General features: G+C 49.3%; 1 protein-coding gene across 2 annotated transcripts in view; it reads right to left on the bottom strand.

The window, feature by feature from the left end:
• Window positions 1–19,082, bottom strand: part of shf (Src homology 2 domain containing F) — an 81,011-nt gene that overhangs the window by 47,248 nt on the left and 14,681 nt on the right. The gene's annotated exons all lie outside the window — the stretch shown is intronic.

Genomic DNA, 19,082 nt, shown 5'->3' with positions numbered 1-19,082 from the left:
CCCGTGCTAAAGAAGGCCATGTACCCGTCGCACAACTGAGTCCCAAGCTCCTGACATTCATTAAACAACACGTCGCCTGCGCCTCCAATCCTCAATCAGCTTAATGGAGAGCTTTAAGAAGCCAAGCCACTCCTTTCATTAGAACAAAGCCAGGAAGCTAATTGCCGCAGAGAAAGAGAAATGGGCAAGTGCGCGCGTGTACACGGTCATCCCGTGTCTGTGGCGGGCGTATATGCGTGCCGTTCCCCGGCGCCATTAACGGCGGTAATGGGTTGAGGCAGCTGGTCTGGTCGTCCCCGTCATAGTAATGGAAACCTGATATCTGGCTGAACATCATAGGGGGATGCTCCACATCCACCGTGGTGTTTAACACCCCGGCTTAGCACTAATGAACAACGTGTCTGGTCCACCATTAGCCGCTACATCAGCTGCAGGATAACAGGAATGATGATGAGCCATGTACAGCTCAAGCTTAATGGGGACTGTTTGCCATTCAGGGACGCAGCCTTTATTTCGAGTGAGGGGAAGGGATCGGGTGTCTTTGTTCGAGGATGCACTCAAAAAGGCTGTAGGCCCCAATTAAGATAACGTGGATTAACGATGTGGAGTTTTGTTCAACGTTTATAAAAAAGTTTGGTTTTGTGTGCGCACTTTTCTTTGGTCTTTCTGCTGGATTACATCGATTTTCTAAGCAGATGCAATCCTCAGCCAGTAGCCATATTCGATGAAGCAAGGATATTGGACACATTCTGAACTTCAACAAATCATGCATCACAGATCATACAATATTGAAATTATGCAAAGCACAAACACAATGAGATGATGACAAACAGCAATGTCGTCCACACACACACACACACACACACACACACACACACAAAAGCACACACACACACACACACACACACACACACACACGCTCAAATAAGCGGAAACCCATTGTTATTTCCATTCGCTGAGCAGTCTATTGTCCATATCATTGCCACCTGTTACAAAAGGGGTGTTTTAATGAAATGTCACATGATTGTGTAATGTGCGCAAGCGCTATTACAACCCAAGGCAGCAGCTGGCTCGCTCAATCTCCCAGTTGTGATGATTAGTTTAACAGCACTGCAAATGGGGGCTGCAGGGAATAGACAAAGAAGGTAATAACCTCGTCCATTGTCCTGGCTCCGCTCTACCATGGAGATAGCTATATCTTTTATTTAACTCTGAATAGAGAAATGTCCTGCGGTCATAAAGGCTGACCAACAAGAGAGTGGACTTGAGGTGCACACTGCTCTGGGTCAAACGCTGAACAACACTATTCAGCATGGCCGGCATGTGGTGGTAGAGCGGGTTGACTGGTGACCGAAAGGTTGCTAGGTCGATCCCCGGCTCCTCCGAGTGTCGAGGTGTCCCTGAGCAAGACACCTGAACCCTAACTGCTCCCGACCAGCATGGTTGTGTAAATGTTGTATGAATGGGTGATGTTAAGCAATATTATAAAGCACTGTTTTTAGCAAAGCACTATATAAAAGCAGTCTGTTTCCCATTCAGTATCATCAAGGGCATCATGGAATACAGATATGCCTCATAGTGGCATGGGGAAGGTATATGGGATAAGTGGTTATTTTAAAAAGGACACAATACAAGATTAATACACCTTTTAAAATAACATTTAATCAGGGTAAATAAAACCATAGATTACCACCTCCTGCAGGTTTACATTCCCAGCCCTTTCAGAGGACCTAGCGAGCTAGCAAGGATAAACTGGTGATACGAGGCCATGGCTGCTTACACAGCTCCCGTGAGAAAAGTGCATTGCTCTTGTTTGACACCTCCCCGTGCTTGCATTCCCACCGCCAGTTCTGATTAAAGTTTTTCCGTTCCAGCGCAGGTGACAACTCCTCTTCGCTGTTCAAGTCAGTGCTGAAACATTAATCCAAAACGTGTGTGTGTGTGGGAGCATCACCTGCTTCCAGCCATGGAGAAGTTTGCTGCCTATGGACTACAGGCTTAGATCGGATGGTCTGCCGATTTTTGCTTCCTACGAGTTCAACTGGTTAACAAATTGAGCATTTGGCCTCGTCAGCACCATCTCAATTATGCATAAACAATGAATCAAACACGATTAATAGGCACAGCAGGCTTTGGAGGCTACAACAGCCCTTAGCTTGGTCCTCCTTCACATTCTTACATAAATCACCAGCCACTCACCATCTTCCAAATGTTGTGATTTATAGATAAAAATAATTAAGGAAAGTGATCGAGAGCATCAAGCGAGAGAGCGAGAGCTCAAAAACGCCTGCGAAGGGAATCATCACATAGTAAACCGTAACACGTAAACATATTCCTGAACTTAGACTACACAGATGTGTGAGAAAATCTATAGGAAGACCGATTTAACTTTCCCCAACTCATCTGACAGTAATCCTCCCACGTTTGTCTCGCTAGATTATTTCCCGGTTCATTAACTGGATCAGAAACCGTGAGCCGGACGTTTTGAACGCAGAGCTATCCGAGAGCCGTTACAGTGCCTGCACGCCGGCCAGACAGGACGTCAGACTGGGTTTCTTTGATGCTGTTCTAAAGAACCTGGCCTATTTCTTTCAGTGCGTCCCCATGAACGTTTCCCTCTTATTTCCCCTGGTGCGGTTCCGGTGCCGTCGCAGAACCCAGGGCTGAATTGAAATGCGAGATTTCATTCCGGACTTCCTTTTCAATTAAAGCCCTCCGCTTGCCTGGAGGAAAGAGCCAGCCTGAAGTTCTTACGTAATCCTCCCCCGGACGGGAGGGAAGGAGAGAGTGTAAGTGATGAGGGAGGGAGAGGGGAGAAGGGGGGTGATAGCATAGAATGGAAGAAAGCATGAAAGAGGAGGTCCTCGAAAACTGTCTGCCTCCGTCTGACCCTGGGAGTGAGCTTCCTTTGTCCGGACATGGGAAAGGGCGGCCGGTTGGGAAGTGGGGTGCTTCCGTCTGTATTCAACCCACTCTCTTCCTAGACACAGGCACTCTGTCCCCACACGCCCACAAGCAGTTCCGCTGCCAACGGGTTAGATTACCACCGCCAGCCCGACCCAGCACCTGCGCCCGGGTTCCCCCTCTCGGTCGGGGGGTCCCCAGGGGCTGGGAACAAGTAATAAATAACAATCATTACAATAAAAAATAAATATATAGAAGGCTTCGGAGACTCCTCCCCTCTTCTTCTCCGTTGCTCTTCCCACAAGTCTTTATTAAAACACCGGAAGCTTTTTCGTTGTAGGATTTTGTTGCATTAGCCTGAGCGGTCCTCTAAAGAGCCCAAAGAGTCCAATTACTCAGGGTAAAGCTCACAGAGTAACGCTGCGGTGTGCAGATCCATTTGATAGGACAGATGGATGCTCTCTGGTGGATAAAAGCTACCCTCTCTCTTGTGACAACAGAGATAAAGACTTTATACAAGAACACACTGGATTACTAAAGGCTATTCTAGGCTAACGGTTTATACATAGTTGATACACTAACAATGTGTTTTTACAGTGTTAACCACAAGAACTTTTGCCTGAGGTAATTTAAACGCAAGCATGAACGTTAAACTCACTATAATCCCAAACGGAGCCAATGGATCCCTGAGCAGCATCTCGGTGGAATCGCTGACGAGGGCATGTGCCAGAGAGGGGAGGCCTCTATAAATTCACTGTAATTCCCATAATGGAGACAGAGCATGGGTAAATAACCTCAGGGTGAGCGTGAATCTTCCAAAGAGGTGGAGCAGTTTGCAGCGGGGAAGGACTCAGGAAGCAGGGATAAAACCAAGTCGATGTGTCCCCATATCAACTTGGTATCGCCAGAATCATCATTAAGGTTGGAAAAACAAGAAGGGGCGGATTTTAATTCTGACATTAGCACCACTCTACCCATGTGCTCTCGCCTGAAACTGGAAAACCTCTTTCCCTGGACAACAGTGGTCGTAACCTCCTCGAGTGAATGAATCTCTCTCCGCCATTATACTACTGTAAAAGGGCTGACCATCACAGTAGTGCTTATATAATGCACTTCGGGACAGCTTTGGTATTGTAATCACTTAGAGGAAAGGGCTCTAGCGGGATGAAAAAAGCCCTTTTGTTATACCGATCGTCCACCACCCCACGCTTTGGCCTCCAATAGACAGGAAATGACCCACCTGGTGCAAGTCCACTACAGTGGGTTCGTATCTCATCGTACAGAACAGGGAATTGGGAGAGAGAGAGTTCACGCATGCCAGAGAGGGGAAGATTAAATATCTTTCCATTTCAGGTGCAGCTGTGTCCGTGGTGGCGAAGGGCACTCTGGTGCTTGGGCACAGAAGGGAAGCTAAAGGAAAGTGAGACGAGAGCTCTTGCACAGTTCCCGCACAAGAGCTCAAACACAAAAATACTGAAACAACCAAATGATGACGGGCAGATTTGGCCAAAAAGCCAGCAATTAAAATTCTTTAATTAATCCAAATCAGATCAGAGGACTGTCTTTCCTTTATTTTTACATGAAGCTTATTATTCACAAGAGGCATGGTGTGTGTGGTATAGGCAACCACATGTCGGTCGGTCTCTCTTCATGCATGAGTAAGGCGATATATGCCATACATGTATCTGGCCAATGTATCTATACTCAATCTCCTTGGAATGTTTTAACAAATACACTGTCAGCTTCACAGATGGCGCGTCCTTCCTGCTTTTAATTGACTACTTGAGGGCCAACTACCGACTTCAATAACAACCCCTTCTTAGTGTCCATCTAGAACTGTGGACGGGTTGGATCAACTCAAATCAGAGTTGATTACATTATGTCCACTGGTCGTACGCCACGGCTCTCAGACTGTCGCTCTGTTCCCCTCGGTGGTGGTGCCCCCACGTCCATCCTGTTTGTTTTCTGTCTTCTCGTTCCAAGCGAGGGAGGCAGCCAGGGGACAGCGAGGCAAACAGAATGGACAGGGGGAGACGCAGAGCCAAGTCTCCCCTATCTGAGGGTGCAGGCGGGCAGGGCTGAGAGGACGCGGAGAGGGCCTCCTGCGAGGCAACCGTCTGCTCCGAACAAGGCAGCTGTTCTCCGCTCCCAGGCAGAGAGCGGTCGCCAGCAAGCAAGATGGATGGGTTCACCGCGGCGAGCATGGCCGACAAAGGCAGCCTTTATGAGGGAGGGGCCGGGGGGTTTTGAATCTGCGGCGGGATGACCAGCAGGCCTCTTGGACACGGCGGAGACCATATGCTCCCACCTCCATCCTCAGGCCGTCTCTCTCATCAGGACGCAGAACACCTCCATTAAACCCCACAACTCGCACAAGGCCGCACCGGCACGGCTTCCCCGCGGGGGGCCTGGAAGCCCCCTCAGGAGGTGTTGATGGAGCGTGCAGCCCAGCCTGGTTTGCTGACGCGGTGGCCCACTGACAAAGACATGTGGCTCTACTGACGAGCACCGCAGGGGGGCTGGTAGGGCCACCGGTCGACCGACGTGTGCGGACATCTGTGGGCCAGCGAGGAGGAGGGATTGGACAGAGCCTGGAGGGCTGGACAGGAAGTGAAGGTAACGGAGGCTTCCACTTTGTTTCCCCAACTCCCAAAAAAAAGTGTGAAACCAGGTGTGGGCCAATGGAGCATAACGACATAATGACGCGTTTGAGAAGCTCGGTTAATCATTCAATTCAGCACGGGACAGATCGGCAGCAAACCGGAAAGGCAGGGGTAAATTGTCCTTGTCTTTTGTTGTCAGTGGAAGCATAGTTTCTTAATGGCCACCTTTAGCTGTAATCATGAGGCTTCTTAGGCATAATGAAGAATAACGATATGCACGAATCAGTGACCGCCGAATCAAGACACTGAGCGAACGCAGCCATTAGAATTGATTTAGTGTAGGCCTAATGCAATTAGGAATATTCACAATGAAAGAAAATATTCATGATCTAGTCTCTATAGCTTGATAACGTAACAGCATACCAAACAACTTGGACTGCTTTGAAGAAAGAACTGATTGCTTATAAAAAAGGCATTTCAAATTCTTTAATCATTTTCATTATAACGCCAACCCTCAACACAAAGATTGCGTCTATTGATATAAATCGATTGGCCTAGTTCTAGATAAGAAATTTGAGTCATAAAATAATCTTTCAGTCACTATAATTAGATATTTTCTGCCATCGTATCTTACAATTCAATAACATGGATTTTGCATTCCTCACCTCAATTAAAATTGTTTTCTTTCATTTGACCTATAGTTATCCATCTACAACTATGCCTTATAATTGCCTGAGGAGTTTGCAACGGAAAGCTAATCTTGATTGAATAGTTAGTTGAGAGGCCATTGACTTGACCTATTATCTAGTTATTGCATTCCCACCATTATCTAAAATGACCAACGAAAGACAGACCATAGCAATAACCTTTTAAAAGGCCTTAAAGTAAGCAGTATGATACACATTGAAACCAGTTGTGAAAGAAGGTTTTAAAGCACTTCCTTGAGTTGGCGATATCTATTCATAGCCAGCCTGAAACATTTATAAAAAGACCGCTCACATGGATCCAAATACAATACATCTAGACGAACTGCGGCCTGCCTACTTCTTCTAAATACAATATATTTAAAAGAGCATCAATATAATGTACTAGGCAGGACACAGACATGCAAGGCGGGAGTGCGTCAGAATTAGACACAAGAACACGGGTTCGACCCAAGCCTGCCCGGGAACACAAGGGTTAACCGTCCGCAAATTGACACGGGGACGGACATGCATGCATATTACATTCCAATTAGCGCAGCGGTCCACTCATCTGCATGTACCTGGCGTGTGGCGTCAGCAGCAGCTTCCACCGCCCCGTCACATTCACTTGGTCCTAATGAGCACTGAGGCCTGCTAATGATATTTAAGCCTGCTTTCAAAAGCGGTTCCCCGCCGCCGTAAACATCGCTCGCCCTCGCCCAAACACAGCCATTGTTTATTCTGTCAGCAGTCGTTACCCAGAATGCAACGGTGACGATCGACTGTATGTAAATGAAGGCAGAAAAACAAACAAAATAAAAATGATGAGTGGATGTAATTTAACATACACTGACACATGATCCAATATGCACGCCCCCACGAGCACAGCGACTGCATTAATTACAGGGCTGGTTGTGGTACGGTGATGTCAGTTTGACAACATCAACAACAAAAGATGTGCGCTTCATGTACAATGGCCACAGCCAAAAACCGCATTCTCACTCTCCTGGTCCGGGGCTGATTGTTCTCACGCCAAACGCGCTCGTCACAACGGATGTAACACCTCCTGTTTTGTTGGCCATGTTAAAAAAGGAACCCACGCCATCAGCACGACCCGTGCCCAGCTTAAAGCTTCACTCGGAAGGGCGGCGCCGAGGCTCCCACAGTGAAGACGTCCCCTGCTGGGATTGTGTGACGTTCAATGCAGAGACCGCAGCACTGCCTTCGCTGGACCCAAAGCTTTGGTTTAGCAGCTGGTGTCAGCGAGCGTGCCGGGGGTCTAACGCATAATCCCACCTGACAGCACTCGGCGTAAACAGGGCCCGACGTCGACGCCGCGCTGAGCGGCGGACATATGAAGAGCGCGTGTGTGCGTGACCGTGAGTTTGTTTTGTGGGGCCGTGCATGTCAGCATGTCGAGGAACATGACTAAGAGGTCGTTTGCATTTTGAATGAAGTTTGTTGAATGACTCACTAATATTAATCTTTGTTTTGAAAGTTAGCCAAGATTTTTTTGTTAAAGTTGCTTTCATTGCCAGACATGCCAATTCATGCACATTACGCAACATGCATGTCTCGCAAGTAATTGTAAGGGCCGCAGTATATAATATATTTGATGCAGTGTGTGTGTGTGTGTGTGTGTGTGTGTATGTGCTCAGTAGACGGCTTAGACCAAGATTAGGTTTTGCTTCCCCCCTGCATGGCTCGCGCGCGCTGACACGTACGGCTGGTTAAACAAGGACACGCATTCATTCACGGTCACACTCATTGTGTTTACACTACTGCAACTGATCAAACAAGTTCGGAGCGGAAGGAAATCAGGGTGTGTTCCAACGTTTGCTCGAGCAACCTAAAGGTTAGAGACGTCGCAGCCCTTGAAACCACAAGGAACTCGCTTCGTATTCCTTGGAGAGCAAACAGGTCTACACGGCGGAGGAAGAGTCATGACATCAGGCACTCTACCCATCTCTCTTTCGCTTTTCTTCATGGGGAAAAAAAATTCTCCCCACATTTCAAGTCAAATGATCAGATCGGAATTCAGAATTGTATTCCCAGGTGTGGCTGGTTCGATGGATAATCTCCAAACTGATTTCAACACTGCAGTTCTGTACTCTGATAGTCAGAAGTAGAAGGTTAGTCAATCCAAATATCTTCAAGTAAGCTTTACTGATTTGCTGGTAAAACGCCTCACCACTACACAATACTTCATGTCATATTTGTGTTTAGAAATGAGTAAACAAAGACACGCTCTGAAAGCAGTGATGACTTAATACCAGATAATCAAACTGAATTAGACTGGTAAATTACCTATATCTTTTACATTTGGATAAGAACATTAATTAAATAGTGGTAGAGGCATTGAGAAGTGGAGTGAAAGAATCACAACAGAGGGATAATGAGCATTTTCGGTCTTTATTGATTTGGTTGATGAAGCTCAACCTCAATAAGGTGTGGGGTTTATGGTATGGTGTGGGTGGTGTAGTGTGGTCTAGTGTGTGGTCTGATGTGGTGTGGTATGGTGTAGGTGGTGTAATGTGGTTTGGTACGGTGTAGTTTGTACGGTGTAGTTTGTATGGTGCAGTGTGGTGAAGTGGGTGCGTGGTTTGGTGTAGAGTGGTCTAGTGTGGGTGGTGTGGCTCACTCATGTTTGACCCTTAACACAGGAGAACAAAAACAAAAAAGAAAGACTGAGAACAAACCTTGAGGGGAGGGATCAAAGCAACGAACCAAAGGAACCAGAAATAGCAGCACGGTTCCAGAGGCATTTAGCATTGCCCAGAAGCCATGAATCCCTGTCTAGATGCCAATCGATAACCTCATTGATCCGCGGCTTGGCTCGAGTCCTTGCTCTAGGCGAACGTTATCCAGAACCAGCTCTCCTCCTGGCTCCTCCAAACCCGGCCTGGAGGAACCTGATGCTTCAGAACCAGGGGCTCCAGAGCTGGCATGGCCCTTTATCAGCGCAGCCAGGAGGTCGATGTGAGCTCGGGGAGAGACTTAGGGCCACGTGACCCTCTATCCCAGACCCTCGGTCTATTGGACAGACACATCAGTGGCTTCCAAAGAAGGTGACATCTTTCCATAAATAATTCAGTCTGCTGACCCTGCAGCCTGCATCACCAGCCGAGTAGACCTACAGTAGAACTAACCTTTGAAATAGATTAGGAAAATACCCTTCTTGGTAGTGCAACGTTTCTTTCTGCTGCCTCCGCCTCCTGCATCCTTTGATATAATCTCCATCTTCCCCCCCCTCTCCCAACTTCTTTCTTCTTACCTTTCAACCTTACTGCCATCCTCTCGGGTTCATTTGCAACGGGCTGCAAGGCTGCTCTCATTTTGCATTCTTATTCTTATGCTGCAGTCACTTTCAAGATCTCACATTGCCCCCCTCTCCCTCTCCCCCTCTCTCTGTGTCCCTCCCTCTCTCCTTCCATCACCTGATTGTCTCAACCCTTCCTCCCTCTTTCCTGCCTTCACGTCTGCCTCCCCTCCCTCTGCCCCAGAAGGGAGGTTGGGGCCAGGTGTCTGGCCCTGGGACTTCTCCTTCGGCCCCTCGGCGGGCTCCTCGCCGTATTAAGGCCGCGTTGAGCCCATTACGGCCCCCGCCCGGGCAGGAGTGCTGCCCCGGGCGGGCTACAAGCACATCGCCCACGCCGAGTGCACAGAGCGGAGCGCACACCACACACACACACACACACACACACACACACAGACGAGTCAAACAAGCAACAGACGCAGCTGGAGCAGTCGAGGAGTGGAGTGGAGGACGCTGGAGATGGAGGACAGGAGAAGGAGTGAGATGGGGGAGAGGAGGTGGTGTTGAAGACGAGAGGAAGATACTTGTGAATGGGGTTCTACCTTCGGGTTATTACTTTCTGGGTGGATGCTAATAAAAGGAGCAAGTGTACCATTTGCCATACTTAAAAGAGTCATGTGCCTCAAATAGGAATAATCATGCCTCTTAGAGTCAGTGGGTGTCCCTAAAATATGGTGGCGGAATACAGTAGGAATTCACTAAATCCCTGGGTGGCTTGTTGCCGAATCTGACTGCCTGTGTGTCTCTGTATGTATTAACACGCATTTGGACATGACATTGTTGCAACAGCGAGGTAATACCCCCCCACTAATCACCTTTTAGGTGTTATTAGGTGCACCTGTGTGCCTTTTGTTTGGGGGAGGAGCCAGAGGCAGCAGCCAGGAGGATGACAGAAAAGGGTACATTTTTAAATCAGGGCACACTAACAGCGCAGGATTACCCTGGGAGGACAGATAACAGTGTTTGTCTCTGCAAGGCGGCAGGAGAGGTAGAGAAGGTCACTTCACAATAAATGCTGCAGATAAATTGTCTTGCGGCGGGAAAAAAAAGAAAGGAATAACGAAAAGAGAATGAAAAACAACCCTAGAGTGACTATCTGGGAAAACAAGGCTGATATAGAGTATCTCCCCCAGGCCTATCAAGCTGATGTCCCTGAACACTGGCTGCTGTCTGCTGGCCGGGGCGACCAAGCATCAGGCCAACAGTTGGGTGGGAGAGGGAGAGAGAATAGACCCGGGGAAATGGAGGAGAAAAACAAAGTCCTAATGAATGACAACAACAAGCATGGGAGAGGCTGGATCGTAACCACGGAGAAGAGCCAACCACGAGAAACTTCACTGCGTTAGACAGACCTCGGTCGACTACATTTGACTGACAGACACGATCAGTCAAACGTAGAGGAGGGATTCAGAGGAGACGGCGGGACCGCCGGGAGGCGAACATGGGCAGCATGACACGCAAGGGATGGAGAAGGAGGGACGATGGAGATGTGGAGGAGCTGGAGACGGGCGTGGAGGGGTAGAGACGACGGCTTCATCAGACTGCCGGCCTCCTCCTCCTCGGACACACCTCGCCCTGCCCTCATCATGCTTGGCTGTCAGGGTCCGCTGTCAGGCATTACTCACTGCAGTTACAGCCCTGTCCCCCAAGACCACTTTACAGCTCTCAGTCACAGCACAGAGCAGCCTCACGCTCTGACACACACAAACGCAAACACACAAAACAACAAACACAAACGTTGAGGTAGCTTTGTCCCCTATAGCAACACTGGAGCAACTAAGAGACAAAAACACACACGCTACATAGGAACCGTGTTGGGTAACATAATAGATGAACTCACACACACACACACACACACACACTGTATACACACACACACAAGATATCAATTATCCGCGTTCTCACCGAGCGGTTTCTGGTTATAAAGGAGCAGCAGTCGCACAGGGCTACAGAAGTATTGATCCTTCCGTGTCCTGAGTGACCCCATACCACGGATGGAAACGTGACCCCTGAAGGCGGGGTCACGTGGGGACGAACCGAGTCACCCATCAGAAGCTCTTTACTTAATGAGCCTGGGACCGCGCTCATTACGCATGCAAGTACGCGTGAAAGATGATAGAGATAGGGAAAGAGGAGAGAGTGAGAGTGACTAAGAGTGAAAGTAAGTGAGTGTGCGTGTTACTCAGCGAGGGAGTAAGTACCAGACGAGCAAGGCCGCGGGAGTGTGTGTGTGTGTACGTGCGCATGCGTACAGGTGTAGGCGTGCGTCTCACCACAGCAGCATCAACCCCCCGCCACCACACCAACGCATGTGCTGCAAACGTGGCGGTGTGTGTCTCCGTCAAGTCCCTCCCTCCCCCTTTCTCGCCCTCCCTCCCTCCCTCCCTCCCTCCCTCCCTCCCTCTCTTTTAGCCTCCATCTGTTGGGGCCGTGTCCTTCAACAGCTGCACCGTGCCAGCCGCCCACTCTCGCACCTCCTAGTGAAACCCCCTGCTCCCTGCCGACAGCAGGGCCACTGCCAACAGCCACCAGCACCCTCACCCCCACCCAAGCCGACCCCTCCGCGTCCCCCCATAACCACATTCACCCCAACTTGACCGCGGCCGAATACACCCCAAAAAGAAAAGAAACAAGATTCAGGCCTGTTGCAATCGCCTTCAGACTCACCCACTCACTAAATCACTCAGCGAGTCCCTCTCGCTCTCTCTCTCTCCCCCCACGTCACTCAAGCCCGATCGCCCACTCTCCACTCTCTCCCACTCCCTCTCCGAGGCGCACTCACGGGCAGGCGAGCGCTGAGCGATAAGGCTCATCACGACCCGGCCCACCAGGACGACACAACGCCGCCTTCTGGGAGAAGATACTTGACATATCAAATGATCCGAAAGAATGTGTTTGTGTGTGCGCGAGATCAAGAGTGTGTGTACATGCGAGGACCTACCCCGCATTTGGCATAGAATCAGCCCTGCCTTCCTCTGCAGAGGCCTAGACAGGATTAATGACCTCGTTAATCTTTCCTTAAAAATGAATGAGGACAGCCCACCCAAATGTGGTGCTGCAGCCCCCACATCTAATACACACACACACACACAGCGTTATTTGTACGCATATTTGTGCTCAACCAGATGCTCAAATAGGCCCCAGGCAAAGTGCCCTTTCCATCCAGGGGAGAGGAAAGAGATCACAGTTTATAGGGTGTGAGAGAGAGGGGCAAGCTGTGTGTGTGTGTGTGTGTGTGTGTGTGTGTGTGTGTGTGTGTGTGTGTGTGTGTGTGTGTGTGTGTGTGTGTGTGTGTGTGTGTGTGTGTGTGTGTGTGTGTGTGTGTGTGTGTCTCGTTGCTGGTATGCAACGGGTGCCATAACCATCCCCCACTCACCGCCATGCCTGTTAAAGTGGCCGTGCTTATGGGTGAGAGACCATGACGCCTGGACTGGGAGGGTCCGGTCAGGTTACACACACGACACAACCACACCAACAACAGAGGAACTCAACACTGTAACACAAGGGGCATACCCAAGTGCGCCAATGTCTACAAGTAAACACAAAGACCTATGCACCATCTGCTTGAATGGAATACATCAAACAATGAATCCTTATGAACATGCAAATCAGTAAATAAAAGGAATGGGTTTCAAGCCCTAATCACAGTGCCCCGTTGGCAAGCAATGTGCACTGTAAAGTATTTCCTGGACAAAACTTCAGGACACATTGAACTGCACGTCAACCACTGACTCACAAAAGCCTTGACACATAAGCACGGTCTGTGGTGCCGCGCTGCTGGTGGAAGGGCGGTGATCTAGACCCTGTGCCAGGACATGACATGTGGATGCCGGTACTGGTAAATACCCCTCTCCTCCAGTGAGACCGACAGCACCTCCTCGTTGGGAAGCGATCCAGGGGGAGGAACCATAGGGGAGGGGTTCAACTCTGCAGTGGCCAAGAGACGTGTCTCTCACGTCCAGCCCTGAGGACCACCTGTGGCATGCTAAGCCTGCTCCCGACCTTCCCGTAAGCACGATGACGGGATTTACTGGAAGTCCTACACACACACAAATACACGGCGCATTCCTGGAGGTCACTCCCACCGTTGACCACTCAGGAGAAAGTCATCCCGAACCATGACCTCATGATTTGAGAAAGAAGCCAACTCGCTAGAAGATTCCCCCTTTCTACGCGTTCTTCCTCTGTGGTCAGCCTCCACCCATGAGCGACGGGTTAAATACATAAACGTCATCCTCGAGGGGATTATCTGTCGGCTACGTCTCCCAATGCCCCGCGGCGGAATAAAGAAATGTCAAAGTTAAAGAGGACAGAGATAATCCTGAAATTACAGAGTGATTAAACCTGAACCACCCGATGACTTTTGTAAATATCGAGAAGGTGGATATTAAAGAGAAGACGTTCACATCTGACGTGCGTTGCCCGAACACGCACCGGATATGCTTCAAGTTTCAGCCTGAGGCAATAAAATCTGCGCTGGCAGGCCAAGAAATGTGTTGCCACATGCTGTGTTCTCAGGGCCTGGAAGGAGTGGCCGCGCCAGGCGAGATTAAACAAGCCACGCCCCTCTCGCTCCCTCTGTGTGTGCTCCACAGACGTCCGTCTCAATGAAGTCCAAAGGTGTGTGAAGTCATTAAATCAGGAGTTTCCTCTGGCAGGGTCTGTTCTTACTCTGCATGAGAGTTTCCCCTCCCAATTTTTATTCATTTCCTTCGGGTCTTTCCGGTACTTTCTCTTCAGAAAGCGCACGCACGCACGCACGCACGCACGCACACGCACACGTTTTTCTTTCCATTCTTTTCCAAGTCATGCTCTCTGCCTCATTTCCCCATCTCGCCACAGACAGACGAGGTCCTCCCAGAGACAACACTTCAACAGGGAGGTGGTCCCACCGCGGTGACTTACAGCCGTAATAACCTCCTCGATCTACCCACTCCATCGCACCTCCCGGCGCACACATCGCTCCTTACCAGAAGCAATGGCAACCCGTCCCCACGCATATTGAAAGAGAAACAGAGTGGAGTAAGTGCCTGACCTATGAGTCAGCCCTTAGAAGAAAACACCGACGCTTTCTATTATTTTTTTTCTTTCAATCTCTGTAGGGCGTGATTGCCCTGTTGCACAACTCTTTGGCCGCCGGAATGAGGGCAGATAACCTGGCTGATCAGATACAGGCGGAAGGAGGAGGAGGAGGGCGTGAAGTTGGACCAAAGTTGAAACATGGGGGGCGGGGGGCAAGGGGGAGGTGTTGCTGCTCAACATGTTGAAACACATGCTACCAACATACACAACATACTCACACATACACATGCGCACACGTGGACACGCATAGCAGCTGGTTGCCCCGCACTCCTACTCCAAGTCTGTAAGCGTGTGTTCGTGTGCAAGTGTGTGTGTGTGTGTGTGCATGTGAGAGCGTGATGACGTGCCTGGTCCTGAGGATTGGCCTATCGGGGGGGATGAGTCACGAACACTGTTGACACAACAGCACTCCTTCGGCTCAGTGGGAAGCCTTTTGCATGGGGACCAGAATGTGTGTGTGTGTGTGTGTGTGTGTGTGTGGGGGGGGGCATTAGGTGTGCGTTGCTTACTGCTTTAGTTATCAACTTCAACACAGTATTTTGAGAGGGGAGACATTCATTAGGTCCAGCTTCAGGTACAAGGCACATCAGATCCCCTGTTATTCCCTCCATGCCTTAACCCATTTGTGCCGGCAGCAGCCGGCACAAATGGGTTAAGGTGGATAAATCCAACGGAAATTTTACACTTATTTAACATACTTTAGCAACACAAGGAACATGTAGGCCCCCGTGTCCTGACCCAAAGTGACCCCATTTCCGACGTTCTCTGCCCGAATGTGCGTGCGTTAGTGCATGTGTGGTTATTTATGTTCACACACGGCTGCTCAAGGAGTAGAGTGCTCTCCCCTCCGCATCTCCCCCCATCCTAGAGAAACAGCTCAAGGCAGACCGGTTCCGGTTCTACCGGATGATCCCACTGTGATCGGCATGGTAACGGGTCTGAGCAGCTCCCGGGCCAAAGAAAACAGACGATAAGTGAGTATGATAAGAATGGGTGGATTCCGCCGTTCTAGCCTTGGAAAACCCAGAGACTATGCGAGGAACGGCCAGCAGCAGAAACAAGGGCTCACTCTGAGTGTGTGTGTGTGTGTGTGTCTGTGTCTGTGTCTCTGTGTGCGTGTGTGCGTGTGTGTGTGTGTGTGTGTGTGTGTGTGTGTGTGTGTGTGTGTGTGTGTGTGTGTGTGTGTGTGTGTGTGTGTGTGTGTGTGTGTGTCTGTGTCTGTGTCTGTGTGTGTGTGTGTGTGTGTTCCTCTGCGTGCTGGTGTGAAGATGAAAGATGACGCAACCGTGACGGACATATTTGTTCCAAGTATACACACAGTGCCAGTATCTCGACTCACGGCCCCCCCGCAGGCATGCTTTAGATAAAGCAACCTGAACACCAGCTGTACACAAACACTCCAGTCGAGCGATATGACAGGAAGTGAACACACTTACGTGAAACAGATACAGTGGGACAAACAACCCGCCACACGTGTACACCAGGCAAATCAAAGCACTTGCTTCTAATTAAACACATCCATAAAGGGCATACTGTGGGTTATCGACAGGGCATATAAACAGGTCCAGCCACTTGTCAATCAGCCCCGGCAAGCCTGGCGCAGGAAGCAGCTCAGGTGTCCCGCCTCTGCAGCGGGTTAAAGGAAGTGAAGGCCGGCGACCCATAGATCATCAACCCGCAGTCCCACTAACTAGGTAGGGCCGGACACACAGAAACACACACACACACACACACACACACACACACACACACACACACACACACACACACACACACACACACACACACACACACTTTGCTGAAGGCCCAGCATGCCACACCTGACACTATGTTACATTATAATATAATGCATCGACTGTACAGTGTACGGTAAACAGACGATACAGTGTAGAGTAAACAGTGTACAGAGTGGCCGTATCAGCGGCTGGGAACTTGTGGCACTTGAGAAAATATATAAAGTCCATAATAATTGGCAACTGTCAAAATAATGAAACTATATGGAGCGGATGTACATTATTAACAAAATTAATAGACTAATTAATGGTTCAATATAAACGTTAATGTTGCAATTAAAAGGTTGCCATAATGGATGTCCATATATAGTACGGTGTGACAGAAGGAGAGCCGAACAGAACAGGGAACGCGAGCGATGCGAAGACGGAACAAGGAACTCCACCATTATTTGCATGAATGACAAATCACTTGTTGGGGAGATTTCACCGGAGCGACGTCGCCGTTTCAACCGTCCACGCGTTGCGGACGGAAGCGCCTTCCAAGGTCGAGGCGGGAGGCGGCGCGACCATGTGACCATGCTACCGTGTGAGCGCGTGCTACGGGGAGGAACCCGAACCTGCTCGTGAGAGCGAAGGCGAATTCAATCTTGTTGAGAAAGTCGAGCGGGCCGTTGGCGCCGGTTTGGACACGCAAACCCCGGGCCGTAAACCGCCGCTCGTAAAAAACCCAGGTCTGATTTAGTGCCGATCGCCTGCCTCTGATTAATTTGATACACTGTTTTTATACGGAGCCATCAATCACCAGTCTTTGATTTTTACAGGCTCAAACTATTGAACTATTCCACGGGCAACCCCCCCTTTCCATTTTTAGCGGAGGCCTGAATATTTGTGAAGGTGGTGAATTAGCATCTCGCCTGTCAGCCCAAACGACACCCAAACTAAGTTCACTCTGACTTGCGCCGGAGCATCCTGCCACATCGCATGCGGCCCGAGTAGAAGGCTGTTCACGGAACAACGGCTGTCATATTAGGGAGCAGTCGAGTGCGAGACAAGCAGAAAAGAAAAGAAAATCAGAAAATGATTACACAGGGAGAGCCGGGGGAGAGAGAGACTGAGACAACAGAGTCGGAGTATGGTTGAGGCTGCTCCGATTCGGCAGAACTGTCTAGTACCCTCCCGACAGTACAAAACAATCTCATATTAACTCAACATGTTGTACATGCCAGTGGGTTTTAAACATGGTTAAAAATCCCCCGGTGTTGTCTGACATCGCTTATCAAAGCATCGGTTGAGGCTCCATCGAGGAACGCAGGAGAGAAATCCCCTGGATTACAATGAATATTAACGGGGGGAGCAGAGCTGAAGAAGCAGCTATATTTCACAGGGAAGCCTGACAACTCTGGCATAACAGCAGCAGTACAAACAGGAACAGGCAAGAATCAATAGAAAGCCATATAAAAGAGAAAGAGAGAGAGAAAACAACCACAGCTCAACGTCACGTCTATCCTCGTCCTGATTAGGGAAGCAAAGTCATTGGAGCAAACATTGCAGAGAGCTGCTCTCTCCGAGATAGACTCATCACTGTCGCCGAAAGGCAAACCTGTCTCATCTGAACAAAACCTTTTTCCCTCGGAATGCCACGGGAGACAGTGTAGTTCAACATAAATAAACCAAAGGAGGCTCCAACAGACATTTTATACCGTTTGTGTGTTACAAGCAGAAAGGGAGGCGATACATCATACAGTCAGTGTACTATTCGGAGAGTGCGAGACAGGGGCTACAGGTCAGGGCAGAGAGATGGATGAAAACAAGAGATTGCCTGGAGGCCCATTAAAAAGACCATTTCACAGGACGGAGCGAGACATTCGTGTCCTGCCTACTATTAGAGTGACATAGGGGAGAGGCAGGAAAATAGGAATGGAAGAATATGACACAAACCCACCAGGGTTACAGCGGCATGGCCCTAAATGCCGATACCACACCTGAAGACAAATCGGTTGGAATTGTAGTCCTTAGGTAAACATTCCTGCTGAGGAATAAAGTTGCTTTTAAAGTAGAAATACATGTAGGGCTAATTTGTGTTGCCGAAAACCCAGTGGTTTTTACATTATAGATCTGTCATTTGGTGGACAAGTTTGTTAAGAAAAAGGTTGTATACATTTCTTAGCATGGGGGGCCCTACTGGGAATTGAACCCCTAACCCTGTGATGGATTTAATGTCATGTACCAATTGAGCTTACCAGAACGAATTTGAGCCACGGACCACTTGCACAATATAATCTAGTATTTCTTCTGTGTGGTTCTAGACGGCTATTGTCCTGAGAAACCATATTTGTAAGTGTATGTGGTCGTTCCCAACTACAACAAACACGAACAAAATCCTTCAGTGTATTTCAACAAAATCGCACCCAGCCGACGATGAAACCCCATAAATCAACAGCAGTTCGGTGGTTTCGCTGCCTTGCTTCTCTTTATTCATTTACTTTTTTAATAAACGTTTCAAACCCCCCAAAAAATAGAAGATGGATGGCACCCTACACGCCGCGGCGCCACTTCCTGCATGAGCAGCCCTGTCACGTCGACCGTCCTCTTACAGTAGCGGAGCCTGCTCATTAGCAAGCAGCCGACAGGCACACGGCCAGCTAGCATCAGCCACGGCGTGTCCCATCTGCACCTCCGACACGGTCAGCAGTAAGGCCCTCACCCTGACCCCCGCACGGGACAGGAGGCGCAGGGCGATGTCTGATGATTAAAAGGCCAG

This window comes from Pollachius pollachius, assembly GCF_949987615.1.
Source record: "Pollachius pollachius genome assembly, chromosome: 5".
NCBI lineage: Eukaryota > Metazoa > Chordata > Actinopteri > Gadiformes > Gadidae > Pollachius > Pollachius pollachius.
This window is presented reverse-complemented; position numbering and strand designations above follow the sequence as displayed.